We start from the raw sequence: 13,451 nt of genomic DNA on the forward strand, positions 1-13,451 counted from the left end.
TGGAGTTTTGTCGCCAAATCAGCCTTTATGGACTGGCCAGCCTCCCCAGACTGTAACCAAAGAGAAAACAATGGAAATCAGACACAGAGATGCCCCCCACACCAGGGCTTTCTGGGTCCCCCTTCCCAGGCCCCAAGGTGGGGTGACAGGAAGCGAGGAAACCATGCGGGGGGGGGGGAGAGGGGGGACAGAGTGAGGAGGGATTTGGAGCGAGGCTGCCCATCTCACCTCCAGCTGCACTGCCCCTCACAGCTGTGTGGCCTTGGGCGGGTTATTCTCTGAGCCTCCACTTACTCACCTGAATGAGTGATCATCACAGAGCTCCCCATGTGGGACTGCTGAGAGGACCGAAGACCTGAAGTGTCAGCCCTCACATCAGCCTCAGCCAGTGTCGTGGCGTGTTATTCCTGTTACATGTCAGAGGCGTGTTATTCCTGTTACATGTCATGGCGTGTTATTCCTGTTACATGTCGGAGGCGGCCAGTTCTTTACATCTCAGCCCTGACGGGGACTCCCAAGGTAGCGGTTCCCATCCTGGCTGCCCGTGGAATGACCTGGGGGCTTTCACACACTCAGGCCCAGCCTGCTCTCTCAGAGGTTCCCAAGGAGCTGGTCCGGGTATGGCTGGGGCACCCAGAGCCCGGAGGCTTCCGGGTGATTCCCAGGTGCGGGGGGTGGGGGGAGGGATGGGGGGTGGGGGGGATGGGGGGATGGGGGGGTGTGGGGAGTGTGGGGTGTGTGTGTGTGTGGGGGGGGGGCGGAACCAAGGTCCCAGGGTCCGGACGGTAATCAGACCTCAAACTGGCTGTGCATCACCATCACTTAGAGGGTCTTTTAAAGCACAGATGGCTGGATCCCAACCCCTAATGATTCCGTAGGTCTGGGGGGATCTATACATGGACATTTCTGGGGGGGGGAGGTTGTTGGTTTGTTTTAAATCCTCACCTGAGGATATTTTTCCATTGTTTTTAGAGAGAGTGGAAGAGGGAGGGAAAGACAGAGAGAAACACCGATGTGAGAGAAACACATCGACTGGTTGCCTCCTGCAGGAGCCCTGTCCAGGGCCCAGGCCAGGGAGGAGCCTGCCACCGAGGTTCATGCCTTTGACCGCAATCGAACCCGGGACCCATTGGTCCACAGGCCGGCGCTCTATCCACTGAGCCAACTGGCTAGGGCTGTACATTTACATTTTTATCAAGAATATACCTTTCGCCGAAACCGGTTTGGCTCAGTGGATAGAGCGTTGGCCTGCGGACTGAAAGGTCCCAGGTTCGATTCCGGTCAGGGGCATGTGCCTGGGTTGCGGGCACATCCCCAGTAGGAGATGTGCAGGAGGCAGCTGATCGATGTTTCTCTCTCATCGATGTTTCTGGCTCTCTGTCTCTCTCCCTTCCTCTCTGTAAAAAGTCAATAAAATATATTAAAAAAAAATCAGCATGCTTCTCCTAATGACGTGGAGAAGAGGTTTCATTTTAAAAAAAAGAAAAAAAGAATATGCCTTTCTACCAAGCCCGCAGGTGATGCTCACGCTGCTGATCCCAGGACCTCACCTGAAGGACGGTCCATTCCCCCTCGCCCGGCTTTCAAAGGGCCACCTGGCCCGGCGGGTGCCTAACGCACCTTCAGCGGCCCTGGAGCGCCCTCTGGTGGGCACCGGGGAGCGCGGCTGGCGCGGGCCACCTGCCCACGTCCTCAGCGGCGGGTAGTGGGGAGGAGGCTTAGCTCGCTGCTCCCGGAGCCCCGTCCATCCCTCCCCATAGTTCTAGGACCTACCTACCCTCGGGCCTTGAGCGGGTGGAGAAGCAGGGACGGGGTCAGCCGGGGGCGGGGGCGAGGGTGTGGGGGTTCCAAGCCAAGGCTCCTCTGCCTCTTGCTCTGGAACAGGTATGCGGGATGTGCGGGAGTCCTGGAGTAAGACAGGGATTGAGCTCCCTTCCTCCGCTCTCGGAGCCTCAGTTTCCTCCTCTGGGAAATGGGGGTGAAAACCTATTTCCCCAGCCCTGGCCGGTGTGGCTCAATGGATAGAGCGCCGGCCTGCGGACTGAAAGGTCCAGGGTTCGATTCCAGTCAAGGGCATGTACCTTGGTTGCGGGCACATCCCCAGTAGGTCGATGTTTCTCTCTCATCCATGTTTCTAACTTTCTATCTCTCTCCCTTCCTCTCTGTAAAATATCAATAAAATATATTTAAAAAACAACAACCTATTTCCCCAAAACTATTCCAACCACAGGATCAAATGAAGAATTTCCCTCCCCTCCCCCCAATCTACTCACTCCAAAGACTGGACAGAGACACAAACCCAGCACCGGCCCTGGCCCTGCGGGGTCAGTGACAAGTGAACCCCCCCTGCCCCCGCCAGCATCACCCCCTGGCTCAGGGCTTTGGCACCGGCTGCTCCTGCCCCTGCGTGCGCTCCCCTCGGGTACCCGCTGCCTCGCCGCTCCCTCCTTCGGGCTTTGGCTCGCCCGTCACCGCCTCAGCGGGGCTTCCCCGCAGCCCTAAACAGGCGGTGCCTGCACCCCCTCCTGCCCCGCCTCCTCGGCCCCGCCCGCCGGGTTTTCCCCGCAGTCACCGCGTCTAATGCGGGCCCCGCGCTTCTCCCGCGGCATTAGCACCCGCCGCGGCCGCCCCCTCTCTCCTCCCCCCGCGTCTGCATTCGTGCGGCTTCCCGCAGCCCCAGCCCCGGCGCCGGGCCGGGATCCACGTCCTTTCAGCCTCGCAGGCGCCCTCGGTCTCCTCCGGGGACCCCGACGTCTCCCACCAGAGGCGACTCCCCCCACTCCGTCCACCTCCGGGGCCTCGGCACCTCGGGGCGCCCCGCGGGGACAAACCCGCCGCCAAGGGGCCTGGCGGGCTCCTCGCGCCGCCTTCCCGGCGGGGTCTCCGGCCGGGGCGCGGCTGCTCCGTGGACCCGAGACGCTGCTCGGCGCCCCGGGCCCCTCCCGCCGGCGGAGCGTCCCAGCACCGTCCTCGCCCGCGCGTCCGGGTCGCGTTCGCCAAGCCCGCGCGGCTCCTTCGTCCATTAGTCACTGGACAACGGGAACCGCAGCCCCCGAGCGTGGGCACCGGGCTGGCGCTGGGGACGCGGCGGGGACAGGGCTAAGCTCCCCCTCTCCCCTCCCCTTCCCTTCCCAGCGGGTGGATCCTTCCCACCGCCTGGGCCCTGGGGGACACTGGGCTTTGTCTTGAGGTGACTGGGGAGCCGTGAAGCCCTGAGCGGAGGAGGGGCCATGTCAGATCTGAAGTTTGATGGGGATGGGGGGGCTGGGGAACAGAGGCCGGGAAGGAGACTGGGGCTGAGGAGGGAGACACCTGGCAGGGGTGGGGCCTGGAGATGGGGGAGGTCTCAGGGTGAAGCCCGGGGCCACCCAGTCTGAGCGAGGATGGGGTGGCCTCCAGCCGGACGCCACGCCCCGCTCCCGCCCAGAGCCGGGCCCAGGCCTCCAGCGGCACATTCCCACCTGGGGTTCCCTTCTGTACCCCCCTCAGCCCAGAGGGTCCTGGTCCCCCAATGCCCGCAAGTCCCGGCCCTTGATCTGCCAAGAATGACAAGAAAAAAAAAATAGCACCAACCTGGGAAGGGAGAGTGGGCACGTGGGCGACAAGGATGCGTGGGGAGGAAGCTGGGGCTGTGTGTGTGAGTGGGCGACGGGGCGTGTGGATTGTGAGAGGGTTTCAGCAGTTGTGGTGTGTGTGTGTCTGAGTCTCTGCGGGTACCTGGGTGTGTGTGTGTGGGTGTGTGATTGTGTGTCTGGGTGTCAGTGAGTTAGTGTGCGTTCATGTGACTGTGACGCAGGCTGACCTGAGCCCACTCCACACTGTGAAACTACCAAACCAGGACCTGCCCTCCCCGCTCCCTAACCCCCCCCCCCCCGCACCCCCCCCCCCAGGCTGACCCTGTCCCCGCCTCTTGGCCTGCTCAGGCATGGACGGGGTGGCCCCAGACCCCCTCGTGTGTGACCAGGTCTTACAACAGTCGGAGGGAGGAATGAGGGTTCCCAGAACAGAAAGCGACCTCCTCCCTGTCACCCCAAGATCACGGTAGTGGCACCTGCCTACTCAAGTCGCAGCGCCCGAGGTCCCCACCAGGGGGCACTGCAGGACCGCGTGGGGCTAAATAACCTGCCCAGACTCGGCTCCGAAGTGGGGAGCTGGGATGCAACACTAATTCCAAAAATAACAATAACATGTTCCTACAGTTCTTACCACACTCCAAGCGCTGTCCGAAGAACTCAGGTTGGTTGTTTTTAATATTTTTATTGATTTCAGAGAGGAAGGGAGTTGGGAGAGAGAGAAACATCAATGATGAGAGAGAATCATTGATCAGCGCATCCTGCACGCCCCCTACTGGGGATCAAGGCCCCAACCCCGGGCATGTGCCCTGACCGGGAATCAAACTGTGACTTCCTGGTTATAGGTAGACGCTCAATCACTGAGCCATGCAGCCAGGCTCAGGTTGTTTTTTTAATTTAATTTTTAATTAAAATACAGATAACAAAATTAACCATCCTAGCCATTTAAAATTTTTTTTATTGTTTTTTAGAGAGGGAGAATGTAATGTAAATATCTGATATGCAGGATGTATTTTCATGGTTCGCGACTCACAGGTTGGCATAGACGAAGACACAGAGAATGGAAGAAGCATTTCTAAATGCTGGGAATACACGATGAGAAAGGTACAATGGTACTCATGCAACCTGAGAAGGAAACAAGGAGAAAACAGTAGAAAAACAGGCAAGAACACCCACAGGCAATGTTGAAGAGGGAATGCATCCAACGTTCATCTGCAATGATTAGGTGCTCAGAGTCATTAAAATAAGAAATACGCAAACAAAGGAACGAGTTATTGTTTTATGCCTGTGAGACTGGAGAAATGAGAACGCTGGACAACGCTATTAATATACCCATTTTCCAGATGAGAAACCGGAGGCTTAGTGGGGAGAAATGCAGAGGGGCCTTGCCCAGCCCACATAGCTGGGAAGTGGCAGGACAGGAAGCGAACACAGGTTTTCTCAGATCTCAAGCCCCGGACTCCACAGCTCCATCAGGCAGCCTTTGGCAGAGCCACCCCTGCCATCCATCCATTCATTCATTCTTCCATCAGTCCATCCATCCATCCGAGCACCCATCCTCGATGGACACAGCTGTGATCCATCGGTTCAGTTCGGTTCCCTCTGACAACGTTAATCACACCAACAGCAGTTTAAGGACAGTTGTTGACTACCTGTCAACTCGATGGACTGCTGGGTCCCAAAGCACTGACTGACCTGGGAAAAAACGAGTTATGGGGAGAATGCTTCTAGTGTGATCATTCATATAAATCAGCTGGTCAACCATCTGTCCATTAATTGTCAAGTATTTTAGAAAATGTCTCTATTTTCTATTTTTAAAATATTTTCTCAATTTATGTAATAAAAATGTTTGGCTATGGTGGGCAAGATAGGTTTTTTTTAAAAAAAAACACTTTTTTAGGGGCATGAAAACAAAAGAAAGTTTGAAGTCTACCCTCTTAGGGGACTTGTCATTTTCTACAAATGTTCTAATTAAGAAGTGGGAGAGAAGCGCAGGACACAGCCTTGAAAAGAAAGGAAGTTGCGCCCTGGCTGGGTGGCTCAGCTGGTTGGAGTGTTGTCCGTACCCAAAAAGGTTGCAGATTCTGCCCTAGCCGGTTTAGCTCAGTGGATAGAGCATCGGCCTGCGGACTAAAGGGTCTCAGGTTTGATTCCGGCCAAGGGCACATGCCGGGGTTGCGGGCTCGATTCCTCAGTGGGGGGCGTGCAGGAAGCACCTGATCAATGATTCTCTCTCATCATTGATGTTTCTATCTCTCTCTCCCTCTCCCTTCCTCTCTGAAATCAATAAAAATATATAACAAATGAATAAATAAATTTAAATAAAAAGGTTGCAGATTCGATTCCCTGTTAGGGCACACAGTGCAGCTTTGACCCCCAGTCGGGGTGCATAGGGGAGGCAACCGATCGATGTTTCTCTCTGGCCCCTCCTCTCTCTAAACTCAATAAAAACGTATCCTTGGATGAGAATTAAAAAGGAATTCTCAGGCGGCCCCAGCAGAGAAGTTTGTTCTGAGGAAAGGCCTGTAATGACTAAGCCAAGGTCAAGGAGAGGGACGGGGCCAGTCTCCACCTTCTGAGCAAGAACCACCTCCCCCCCCCCCCCCCCCCGTCTCTTGCTGTGTGTCCTTCCGTGTACATGTGTACAATGAGCTACATTCTTTCTACCATACAGTGGCATCACATGCTACAGACCGTTCTGCTCCTCAAATTCTTCCCGTAAGAGCATCTTGGAGTTGATTTCGTATCAAGAATTTAGAGTTGTGTCTTGACCACAAGTAACTTTTATAAAATTTCCCCCTTCCCTTCCTTTCTTCCTTCTTTCTTTCCCCTTTTTTGGGGTGGGTAACAGCTTTACTGATATATAATTCACATACAATTCATCCATGTAAAGCGTATATTTTAGTGGCTTTGAGATATCCACAGACTTGTACATTACCACAATCAAATTTTTAATATTTTTATGACCCCCAAAAGAAATCCTATACCCCTTAGTAGTCAATCCACACCCTTCCCTCCTCTCCCCCACAGCCTCTGGCAACCATCAATCTACTTCCTGTCTCTGGATTTGTCTATTCAGGACATTTCATAGAGATGGAATCATACACTTTATGGCTATTTGTGTCTGGCTTCTTTCACTTAACATGATGACTTTATTGCTTTTTAAAAATATATTTTTTTTTATTGATTTCAGAGAGGAATGGAGATATAAACATCAATGATGAGCCCAGCTGGTGTGGCCCAGTGGTTGAGCGTCGACCTATGAAGCAGGAGGTCATGGCACATGCCTGGGTTGTGGGCTCAATCCCCAGTGGGGGACGTACAGAAGGCAATGGTTTTCTATCATTAGTGATGTTTCTCTCTCTCCCTCCCTCTCTGAAATCAATAAAAATATATTTTAAAAAATAAACATCCATGATGACGAGACAGTCATCAATCAGCTGCCTCCTGCACACCCCACTCTGGGGACCCAGCCCGCAACCCGGGCATGTGCCCTGCTGCCGGGAGCCGGTCCATCCTTGCTGTTTCAAAGGACCTGGCATATATGGCATACTGTTCTTAAAATGTTTGCTCACCTTCTTGGCACTATGTGTTTTAACCAAGGTCTCCTCTCTGAGAAAGGTGGTTTCCCCAGGTAGGGATTTTCCCCTGAAGTTAGGGAGGGAATAAAACCCCTCAACTAAGTGCCAGGTGGGTAATTAATCACTTTAACTATGAACAATGATGCTTAAGCTACATAATCTTTACTCCCTGGAGTGGAGATAAGAAACGCCCTAACCTTTGTAATAGAGATTGATAGGATTGAATCAACTGGTATAAATACAGATGTAATAAGACAGAAAGACACAGAACTTAGAAGAGAACCAAGAAGACAGAACCTACACAGAACCTACAGACAGAAGAACTTCGCTGGAGAGAACATGGCAAAAGATCCTGGACTGAACCTGACTACAGAAATTGGCAAGAGAACCTGACTAGAACCTGGTGACTGAACCTGGCTGGAGAACCTGGACAGAACCTGGCTGGAGAACCTAGCGAGGGAACATGGCCACAGAACCTGGCTGGAGATCCAAAGCAGAACCTCTCTGGAGATCCAGACCAGAACTTGGCTGGAGATCCTGGCTAGAGATCCTGGCTAGGCTGCTGATCAACTGAACGCTGTCTCCGTGTCCTTCCTTCTTCGCCGACACCGTCCACACCTTTGGGGACCCCTGGACCCGCTGGGGTTGGACCCCGGCACCCTGCCTGGGAACCAAACTGTGACCTGACTCATAGGTTGACGCTCAACCACTGAGCCACGCCAGCTGGGCTTAACATGACGTTTTAAGGTTCATCCACATTGTAGCATGGGCCAGACCTTCTTTTCTTCCTATGGCCAAATTATATTCCATTGTCTGAATAGACCACACTTTGTCTACCCATTCATCATTGACGGACATTTGAGTTGTTTCTGCTTTTTTACTATGATGAACAATGTTAAGCCTATCTGTGCACTAGTTTTTGTGTAGGCGGGTTTTTCATTTCTCTTGGGCAGATACCTAGGAGCAGAATTGCTATGTCACGTGATGTGTTAGTCAGCTGGGGCTGCCACAACAAACACCACGGACTGGGTGGCTTAAACAATTGTATTAACTTGCTCACAGTTCTGGAAGTTGGAAGTCCAGGACCAAGGCATGGGCTCCAAGCGCCATGATTACTATACGGTGGGGTCGCTGAGTGGTTCTCCTGGCGGTGCGCTGGGGCTGTGGCCAGGGCAGCTGCGTTCGTTCTCCGTGTGGCCTCTCTCCCTCCCGCCCTCTCTCCAAGTGATCTTTCACTGTCAGGTAGTGAATCTTGAGCTTCCTTGCAGAATGGCAGCTGGCTTCCGGGAGAGCAAACATGGGAGCTGCCAGGCTTAGGCCAAAAACTGACAACAGTATCCCTCCCACTGCATTCTATTGGCCAAAACAAGTCACAAGCCGGCAGGTGTGGCTCAGTGGTTGAGTGTCAACCTATGAACCGGGAGATCATGGTTCGATTCCCAGTCAGGGCACATGCCTGGGTTGCAGGCTCAATCCCCAGTGTGGGCCGTTCAGCCGATCAATGATTCTCTCTCATCACCGATCTCTCTCTCTCTCTCTCTCTCTCTCTCTCTCTCTCTCTCTCTCTCTCTCCTTCCTCTCTGAAATCAATAAAAATATTGAAACAAACAAGTCACAGGGTCTGCCTGCCTAGAACCATGAGGGTGGGGAAGCAGACTGCTGCGTGTGGTGGGAGGAGCGACAAGCATGTACAGGCACGGGAGGCAGTCCGAGCAGCGTCTTTCTGTTTTCTAGGCACTGGTGGTCCGTGAGGTCGGAAAGTTTGGTGACTGCTGTTCTAGGGCATCTGCACTGGTCAAGTATATTTTATAATGGAAATGGTATTTTTAAAATAGCATAATAAGTAGTGGGAAGATGTTGACTTGAATAAGAATCTATATAATAAGAGCCTAGCCCTGGCCGGTTGGGCTCAGTGGATAGAGCGTCAGCCTGCAGACTCAAGGGTCCCAGGTTTGATTCCGGTTAAGGGCACGTACCTTGGTTGCGGGCACATCCCCAGTAGAAGGTGTGCAGGAGGCAGCTGATCGATGTTTCTCTCTCATCGATGTTTCTAACTCTCTATCCCTCTCCCTTCCTCTCTGTAAAAAAAAAAAAAAAAAAAAAAAAAAAAAAATATATATATATATATATATATATATATATATATATATATATATATTAAAAAAAAAAAAAAAAAAAGCCCAAGCGACCTTTACGGCAGAACAGCCAGTTGCTCTGACGCACACTGACCATCAGGGGGCAGACGCTCGATGCAGGAGCTGCCCCCTGGTGTTCAGTGTGCTCCCACAGGGGGAGCACTGCTCCGCCAGAGCCAGGCTATGGCTGGTGAGCTCAGTGGAAGTGGCAGGAGCCTCTCCCGCCTCCGCAGCAGCACTCAGGAGCAGTGAGCAGGCAGGTGGTAAGGGGCAAGGGGTCCCAGACTGTGAGGAGAAAGAAAATTAATACCTGGGTGCATTTGAGGGAAACTACAAACAAACAACAACAAAAGGGCAGAGAACATCTTAAAGGTAGCCAGAAGAAAACTGCAGGTAGACATCCTCTGAGGGGTTCCGGTCTGCAAGAGGGCATGAATTTTATGCACCAGGCCTCTAGTCCTATATAATAAAAGCCTAATATGCTGTGTCCAACCGTTCATTGACCAATTGACCAGTAACTATGATGAGCACTGACCACCAGGGGGCAGACACTCTGACTGGTAGGTTAGCTTGCTGCTGGGGTCCAGCTGATCGGGACTGGGCCAGAGGGGCCAGACATGCCCTGTAGCCCTCCTGTGGTCCTTCCCCGGCTGGCCAGCCCCCATCGGCCCCAATGGGGACTGGGTGAGACAGCCTCGATCGCCGGCCAGGCCGAGGGACCTCCACTGGTGCATGAATTCGTGCACTGGGCCTCTAGTCTATAAATAAATGAGTTCAGTCCTGCCAGCGTGGTTCAGTGGTTGAGCATCGACCTATAAACCAGGAGATCACAGTTTCATTCCCAGTCAGGGCCCATGCCCAGATCTCCAGCTTGGCCCCAGTAGGGGGTGTGCAGGAGAGAGCCAATTTATGATTCTCTCTCATCATTAATGTTTCTCTCTCTCTTCCTCTCATAAATAAATATATAAATACTAGAGGCCCAGTGCATGAAATTTGTGCATGAGAGGGGGTCCGTCAGCCCGGCCTGCGCCCTCGGGGGATGTCTGACTGCCAGTTTAGGACCAATCTCTGGGGATGGGGCCTAAACCAGCAGTCTGACATCCCTCTCGCAATCCAGGACGCTGCATGCACCAGTGACCATACTTTTCATACAGGTGAAAGGCATCTTGCTGTTGTATGGGCAGCTACATTTTTTTGCCGATTATAAAAAGTAGTACATAACATGATCCTTCTGAGGCAGTAGTACCATTTCCCCCATCTTCTGGGTGGAAAAACTGAAGCACAAAGAAGTAATTGGCTTTGTCACATGGTTGTGTGTCAGAATCAGGGCTGACCACGAAATGTGCAAGTCAGAGTCCATGCATGTCATCACTGTATCATCCTGTTTTTTCAGTGTTAGAGTAGCCTTGCCAAGTTTCAATTTTTAAATCTAAGAGACTGTTTCCAATATATAGGGTAGGAACCCTAGACCTGGCCAGCAATCAGGACCATCTGTGGGGTGACCAGAGATTGGGGGGCCCCCCCTGCTGGCATCTGCCTTGGCTGGTGGCCTGGTGCCGCCTGTTGGCTGGCCCCGTGCACGCCCCCCCCCCCCCCCCCCCCGCCCCACAACTGGTTGCCTCCCTCTGCAGGGTGACCAGCAGGCAGGGTGATCGGGGGCTCCTGCTGGCACCCACCTTGGCTTGCCTTCCTCTGTTGGGGGCAGGTGCTCAACGTCGACCGGTCCTTCCGCTGTTGGGTCGATTTGCATATTAGGGTTTTATTATATAGGACACACACACACACACACAAACATTTTAAAGGAGTTCTGACTAGAGGCCACAGGTGTAAGGTGGTTCTAACGAAAATCTTCGAACCTTCTGTGACCATGTTTGCTTCTTCGGCATCTTTTTCCCATAGACAGCTGGCAACCAGCGGATGCCATGGAGTGAAGGTGGATTTGTTTAAAAACAGTCCTCTGTGGATTCCACTCACCCAGATACCCGCAGCCTCTCATTACTGCGACACTTCATACAGAATTGTTTCATTTTATGACTCACAAGCCATTTATCTTAAGTTTTGTATAGAGAATATAATAAAGTATTTGCTGACTGGAGCCAGAGGAAATGGAGCGTATTCCTCAACAGAGAAGGGACAGCGGCTGGAGCCTGTGCTGCAAGGACGTAAGCGCCTGCCCGTGGCCCCAGGCTCCCCGGGAGGCGTGGCCCAGCGAGGGAGGAGAGCACTTCCAGGAGCAGTGTGAGCGCTGGCTCCTGGTGGGAGGTCTGACCAAGTCGGAGAAGATGGTTTTTTACTTGAACTCCAAACACTCATTTGAATTTTCCCACGTACTTCAGATCGGTGGTGTTGGGCCACTATTGTTACCTCTACATTTCTGCCCTCACTCATCTCTACAGCTACCACATGCTATTGATTTATTTAACTTATTATCCTCACCCAAGGAGTCAGATATTTTTTCCATTGATTCTTCAGAGAGAACCATTGATGTGGGAGAGACACACAGATTGGTTGCCTCCTGAATGTGCCCCAACCGGCGTGCTGGGGTGAACTTGCAACCCAGGTGCCTGCCCTTGACCAGGAATCGAACCTGTGACCCTCCAGTGCGAAGGCCAAATGCTCTAACCATTGAGCACACTTGCCAGGGCTAATGTACTACTTTCAATGTTCAGTTTGGTTGCATTTTTAATTTTATGGATCCCACATATTTCCCTCCCCCATATTCATTATTTATACCCAAATGCATACTTACACACAGAGCAGAGTTTTCTGAAGCCTAAAAATAATCTATAGTATATAAGACCCCAATTCTTGAATTCAGCTTTAATTGGGGTGAAGGGTTCGTGGCAAGGTGAGGCCCTGTTGTATGGGCAGCTACAACCCTGTGCCGGTGGGCTCTGCGAGGGGTTTATCCTGAGGACACTGAGGGATGGATTTGCCTAGAACAGGGAAAGAGCACCATCAACCCTCAACCTGGGAAAGAATCCTGGGCCAGGGTGACAGAGGCTGAGCCCCACGGGGACCAACAAGATGGGAGGGCGCTGCCTAGAGAGCTATAGGGGAAGGGGAAGGGGCAGGGGGCAGGACACAGCTGGGACCACACTCTGGGTGACAGAGAGGATGGGGCAGCCCCCTGAAATGGGCAGGAGGAGGAGGCTTGCAATGAGAGGATAATTAAGATTTCCCTATATTCCTCAATATAGCTATAGGTTTCTAATTTTTTTGTTATAAAAGTAATACATATTCATTGAACTTGGATAAATATAAAATCACAAAACATTAAAATCAGCAAGGATTCTTTGATCAGCAAGATGACTCCCAATGCTATCTGGTTGTATACTTATAACCTAGTCCATAGATACAGATAACAATATTTGTAGATAAGGATAGAGATACATATATATAGGGATATAGATAAGGAGACAGATTTATATATTACAGTGGGTTGAATGGTGATGCCTGCTAGCCCCCAAATACATCCATATTCTAACCTAATCCCTGGAACCTGCAATTGTGACCTCACTTGGAAAAAAGATCTTTGAAATATAATTAAGGATCTCAAATGAGGTCACCCTAGAAATCCAATTGGGCTCTAAATCCAATGACAAGTGTCATTACGAGACAGAAGAGAAGACAGGGGAGGCGGCCATGCAAAGCTAACGGAGCATTGGGAGCCAAGAGCCTCGAGAAGCTGGAAGCAGCAGGAAGAGTTCTCCCCTGGGGCCCTGGAGGGAGGCTCCCGGCCCCAGGATTACGCAAGAACACCTCTCTGTTGTTTCGGCATCCGGTCTGTGGGGGTTTGCTCCGGCAAAGCCCAGAGACGACACAAATGTGGGCACAGATCTGAACCTAGACACTGACGTGGCTGCACTGCACAGACACAGACAGGGACACACAGACAGACAGACACACAGACAGGGACACAGCTGTAGGTGTGGCTGCGGCTGCGGACAGGCTGTGGCCGTCTGTGCAGATACGGACAGAGATGTATAGACGGTTATCGCTGTGGCTGTTGACAGAGATAGTGCGGATCTTGAGGAAACCCTGATAAGGAACGGAGCCGACCCGAACACCACAGCAGAAGGCTGAGCGCGAGGCGGTGCAGCAGCGGGTGACAGCCCAGCACCTGGTGCCTGGGACACCGGCTGCCGCTCGGCTGCAGGCGC

Source organism: Myotis daubentonii, chromosome 15, assembly GCF_963259705.1.
Source record: "Myotis daubentonii chromosome 15, mMyoDau2.1, whole genome shotgun sequence".
In the NCBI taxonomy this organism is placed as follows: domain Eukaryota; kingdom Metazoa; phylum Chordata; class Mammalia; order Chiroptera; family Vespertilionidae; genus Myotis; species Myotis daubentonii.